Source organism: Centroberyx gerrardi, unplaced genomic scaffold (assembly GCF_048128805.1).
Source record: "Centroberyx gerrardi isolate f3 unplaced genomic scaffold, fCenGer3.hap1.cur.20231027 Scaffold_564, whole genome shotgun sequence".
NCBI lineage: Eukaryota > Metazoa > Chordata > Actinopteri > Beryciformes > Berycidae > Centroberyx > Centroberyx gerrardi.
In genome coordinates this window covers 1-6,283 of record NW_027605385.1, presented here as the reverse complement: position 1 = coordinate 6,283, position 6,283 = coordinate 1, and positions in this window count along the sequence as shown.

Below are 6,283 nucleotides of genomic sequence, written 5' to 3'. Positions count from 1 at the left end.
CTTTACAACAATAGTAACAAGGTCAGAGGTCAGAGGTCACAGCAGCAGAATGACCATATATGGTAGAGAAATATTTGGTAAAAACAATATAATTAAGGAAAAAACAGAAAGTTTTTCAGAGAAAGTGTTTTCACTGAAAATGTGAAAGCTGATTTTTGATTCTGTCAGAAATTTGAAATCATCGATACGGAAAAATAAGGAGGGATGAAAGGAGGAGAGAGAGAAGGAAGGAGAGAAATAAAAGATGAGGAGAGGAGATGAAAGGTGGAAGAAGAGAGGAGGAAGACGGAGAGGAGGAAGACGGAGAGGAGGAAGACGGAGAGGAGGAAGACGGAGGAGGAGGAAGGTCGATGAGTTTCTGCTCCGATCCAACAGCTGCAGGTCTACCTGTCTGTCTCTCTCTACCTGTCTGTCTCTCTCTACCTGTCTGTCTCTCTCTCTACACCTGTCTGTCTCTCTCTCTACCTGTCTGTCTACCTGTCTTTCTCTCTATCTACCTGTCTGTCTCTCTCTCTACCTGTCTGTCTCTCTCTACCTGTCTGTCTCTCTCTACCTGTCTGTCTCTCTCTCTACACCTGTCTGTCTCTCTCTCTACCTGTCTGTCTACCTGTCTTTCTCTCTATCTACCTGTCTGTCTCTCTCTCTACCTGTCTGTCTCTCTCTCTCTACCTGTCTGTCTCTCTCTACATCTGTCTGTCTCTCTCTCTACCTGTCTGTCTCTCTCTACCTGTCTGTCTCTCTCTCTACCTGTCTGTCTCTCTCTACCTGTCTGTCTCTCTCTCTACCTGTCTGTGTCTCTCTACCTGTCTGTCTCTCTCTCTACACCTGTCTGTCTCTCTCTCTACCTGTCTGTCTACCTGTCTTTCTCTCTCTCTACCTGTTTGTCTCTCTCTCTACCTGTCTGTCTCTCTCTCTACCTGTCTCTCTCTCTCTCTACCTGTCTGTGTCTCTCTACCTGTCTGTCTCTCTCTCTACACCTGTCTGTCTCTCTCTCTACCTGTCTGTCTACCTGTCTTTCTCTCTCTCTACCTGTCTGTCTCTCTCTCTACCTGTCTGTCTCTCTCTACCTGTCTGTGTCTCTCTACCTGTCTGTCTCTCTCTCTACACCTGTCTTTCTCTCTCTCTACCTGTCTGTCTCTCTCTCTCTACCTGTCTGTCTCTCTCTCTACCTGTCTGTCTCTCTCTCTACACCTGTCTTTCTCTCTCTACCTGTCTGTCTACCTGTCTTTCTCTCTCTCTCTACCTGTCTGTCTCTCTCTGCCTGTCTTTCTCTCTCTACCTGTCTGTCTACCTGTCTGTCTCTCTCTCTACGTCTGTCTCTCTACCTGTCTGTCTCTCTCTCTACCTGTCTGTCTCTCTCTCTACCTGTCTGTCTCTCTCTCTACCTTGTCTGTCTCTGTCTCTGTCACTCTATCTCTTTGTCTCTCTATTTACCTTTTTCTGTCCTCTCTCCCTCCATCTGTCTCACTTCTCGTTTCTCTCTCTCTCTCTATCTGTCTCTCTCTCTCTCTCTCTCTCTCTCTCTCTCTCCTTCTGTCTCACTTCATGTTTCTCTTGCACTCTCTCTCTCTGCATCTGTCGCTCTATCTCTTTCTATCTATCTTTTTCTCTCTGCCACTATCTCGCTCTTCTTACATCTCTTTCTCTTTACCTGTCTCTCTTCTCTCTCTCTTTCTCCCTTGCTGACTCTCTCCATCTGTCACTGTCTCTCTTTCTCTCTCTCTCTCGCTCTCTCTCTCTCTCTCTCTCTCTCTCTTTATCTCTTTGTCTTACTCCCTCTGTCACACTCTTTCCGCTGTCGGTCCTCTCTTTTTTTTGTGTTTATCTGTCTCTCTCTCTCTCCATCTGTCTCTCTATTTTCCTGTCTGTCTTTCCTTCCCTGTCTCTCTGCATCTCTCTCCCTCTCTCTCTCTCTCCTCTCTCTCTTTCCTTGACAAACTTGATAATTAGATGAGGGAGAAGGGGCTCACACACACACACACACACACACACACACACACACACACACGCAGAGTGATTAGGAAGAGTAGAAGTTTTAACGAGTCCCTGATCACAGAGAAACCGATCATTACTTCCTTTCATCTTTTTAATCTGCCTCTCTGACTCTGACATATCTACATTTTACAACGTCCAATATTTATAACGCTCCGCATTTCATGTTTTAATCACATGGAATTTAACTAAAATATAAAATATGTTCATATTTTAAGGGGGGAACGATGATTGAAGTCGAGGTTCCACATGAAGTTAGCTGTGTGGTGAAAACTCGTCTTGAAGTGCAGAAAAATACAAGTGAAGTGATGAAAAAACACAAAAACTAAATCCAGAAGCTCAGACTCCAACAAGACGCCATGTTGACTCACTTCACTCATCCAGGAAGTGAGATGTTAAAAAAAAAATAGACACTAAATCCACTGCTGAAACTCATCAGAGAGGGAGCCGTGGATTTAGTTTTTATGTTTGTTGGAGGTCAAAATATTCGGATTTTCACCAAAAGTTAATAATTTCTTCCATCTCATATTAACAACTGGTTTCATATTTTCCTGACTGGAGCTGAATGGGACGAGAGAGAGAGAGAGAGAGAGAGACGAGAGAGAGAGGGAGAGAGAGACAGAGGGAGATAGAGAGAGAGTGAGAGAGAGAGAGAGAGAGAAAAAAAGAGAGAGGGAGGGAGAGAGAGAGAGAGACAGAGGGAGATAGAGAGAGAGAGAGAGAGAGAGAGAGAGGAGAGAGAGGAAGAGAGAGAGAGAGAGAGAGGGAGAGGAGAGAGAGAGAGAAGAGAGAGGGAGAGAGAGAGAGAGAGAGAGAGAGAAAGAGAGAGGGAGGGAGAGAGAGAGACAGAGGGAGATAGAGAGAGAGAGGGAGAGAGAGAGAGAGAGGGAGAGAGAGAGAAGAGAGAGAGAGAGGAGAGAGAGAGAGAGAGAAAAGAGAGAGAGGGGACGAGAGAGAGAGAGACGAGGGAGATAGAGGAGAGAGGAGAGAGAGGGAAGAGAGACGAGGAGAGACAGAGAGAGAGAGACGAGGGAGCCGTCGCCCTCGCGCGTCTCTCGAGCGCTCTCTTTGCACTCTCGAGACTCTCCGCGAGAGAGACGAGAGGGAGAGAGAGGGAGAGAGAGAGGGAGAGAGGGAGAGGAGAGGGAGAGAGTGAGAGAGAAGGAGAGAGAGAGGGAGAGAGAGACAGAGAGGAGAGAGAGAGAGAGAGATAGACGAGAGAGAGAGGAGGGAGAGGGAGAGAGAGAGAGAGGGACAGAGAGAGAGAAGAGGAGAGGGAGAGAGAGACGAGAGGGACAGGAGAGAGAGAGAAAGGGAGGGGAGAGGGAGAGAGATGAGAGAGAGGGACAGAGAGAGAGAGAGAGGGAGGCGAGAGGGAGAGAGGAGAGAGAGAGAGAGAGACAGAGAGAGAGAAGGGAGGGAGAGAGAGAGAGAGAGAGAGAGAGAGACTCTCGTCTCTTCTCTCCTCTCCTTTCCTTTCCGAGGGAGAGAGGAGAGAGGAGAGAGATGAAGCAGAGGCGAGAGAGAGAGAGAGAGAGAGAGACCGAGTGTCCCGTAAGTCCTCCAGTCCCCCATGGACAGTTGACCCTCCCATCCACAGCAGTGTGTTAGCAGTTAGGAACCAACACAAGACACAAAGGTTGAGTGATAACTCACTCTCTCTCTCTCTCTCTCTCTCTCTCCTCTCTCTCTCTTGGTCATCCCTCCATCTATTCTCTTTCCTCCAGCCATAGATTACATCTCTAGGTGGATTTGACCTTTGACCTTCCTACTGCTCCAGGCTCACTGACCATCTATCATACTCTCTCTCTCCTCTCTCTCTCTCTTTCTCTCTCTCTCTCTTTTCCTCTCTCTCTCTCTCTCTCTCTCTCTCTCCCTCTCTCTTCTCTGCCTTTGTCCATTTTTTCCCTAACTTACTTTCTTTCTTGCTTTCTTGCCTTCTTTCATATCTACTCCTCCTTTCTCTCCCTCATTCTTTCCCTCGTTCCTCTCTCTCCGTCTCCATCTCTCTCCTGTTTTCTCTCCCTCTCTGCGTCTTTAATCATTTTTTCAGTTTGGCCAACATTAGATATTGATCGTATTGATCTGTGATCTGCGGTGAGGCAGATCTCCTGCCTGCCGCCTCCGTCTGGAAGAGGAAATTCCTTCAACCCGGACCTGGAAGCAGCCGGGGGAACGTTTGGAAATTTGGAAAACACCTGGAACAGTCTGGAAATTCACACATCGCTTCGACTGTTGGAGTCCTGAAACCCGGAGCCGGGTCGGTCCGGACCACGTGGATTCCCTCGGCTGGAAACGGACTACGATTTGAATGAGGTTTGGTTTAAGGTCTGTGGTTAAAGGGAAATCATTCTTGTGAAGATCTGGACTTAAGGGGACAAGTGGGGATGGTTGGGGTGGGGGCGGGAGGGGGGGGTGGGGGGGGGGGTGGGGGGGGGTTGGATGGGGTACCTGTCATAATTGTAATCATTTGAATAATGCAGCTGTCCCATGCTTGTATACACTTTTGTTTCCAATTTATGCTGCAAACAATGTAGGATGGGTTTAATGGAAAATCAATAAAAATTGTTAAACAAAAAAGTCACAGTGAAACAGCATCTTGAGAGCAACTTGCTTCCTTAATGTGATGCGTTTCCTGTTGAGGACAGGATGTTGGGGCGGGACATAATGTGGAGCGATCATTCAAACGTCTAAACCAATGGGTTATCAGTTAGAGACAGAAGGGCAGTTTGATTTGATGGGAGGGGCGGAGGGGCGGAGGGGCGGAGGGGCGGAGGGGCGGGACTGTTCAAACATCTGTGTTGTTTTTTATTGGTTGGAGTTTATATTTCCTCCTCCTGGTGCAGTGTGATGTCACCATGAAAGATGCTCTGTGTTCCAGAAAGAAAAATTAATGAGATTTTGACATAAAATTCAAGAGAATCATTTTTTGTCCGTTTTTTTTTTGGCATAAATCACTGCACTACTGTCAAGAAAACGACACTTTATTCTACTAAATTCTTGAAACAAGTTGAATTGCATTGGAAACAAGTGAAATGATCAAACCCCATTGGCAGGTTTTTTCACTTGTTTTTAAAATGATGATTTTGAGACTCAGACTGATGTTTTGCAGTGTGTTAATAGATGTGAGTGCTGGTTTCAGTCCGGCAGAAAAAACAAAACTTATGTAAGTTTGTAAGTTTTTCATAAGTAAGTTTGTCAGAGTTTGTAACTATGCTCTAGGAACCAGTAATCCCTCAAAATAACCTTATATTTTCATTGATTTACAATAATTCACCACTTAATTATTTAATTATTTAGTTATTAATGGAAAAGATCCCATCAAAAACCTCCTTACACTCCCCTTAATGTTTGACTCCTTACTTTCTAATTTAATGTAAAATTCAGGGAGACAGGAACTTTCCCTTAATAACTCATTAATAACCTGTAAACCTGCACAAACGGCAGGAAAAATCCCTTAATTTCTAGTGTCTCTATGAATCAATAAATCCCTTATAAACCCATGATACTAACCTTACTTTATTAAAGCTGTTATTTTTTAATGGATAATTAATGTTTATATAATGAGAAATTAAGGACATTTCAGGGATATAATTAAGGAGTTTGGTTTTTTCCTCTAAACTACAATCCGTCACAAAACCATTTTTCTCTTTTAATTGTAATTACAATATTCTAAGTATAATGTTTGTGTTGTGGAACAGACTGGTTTATATACTGCGTGTGTGTGTGCGCGCGTGTGTGTGTGTGTGTGTGTGTGTGTGTGTGTGTGTGTGTGTCAAAAGCCAGGGCAGATGGGTTATTTCCAGGAACTCCTCCCTTCCTCCCACCTCTCTCTCTCTCTCTCTCTCTCTCTCTCTCTCTCCCTCTCTCTCTCTCTCTCTCACACACACACACACACACACACACACACAGATTGATGCGGTGACATTGTGGTGGGCAGAGGAGGGGTTAGAGGTCATGACCCCAGGGAGTAAGAAGTCGCGTGTGGAGGCGGGATAGTCTAAATAGACAGCAGTGTGTGTGTGTGTGTGTGTGTGTGTGTGTGTGTGTGTGCCCACCCCAGCTCTTGCACTGTGAGCCAGATGGACTGATAAAAACATTTTTATAGGCTGCTGTCCACTGCAGTCATGTTACTGGGGTTACACACAGGTAACACACACACACACACACACATGCACACACACACACACACACACACACACACACACGCATCATGTATCTATCCCACATCCCTAATCCTCGTTCTTGTATTTGTATACTGATGAGGATCTAATGTCCTCACAAAGGCAGA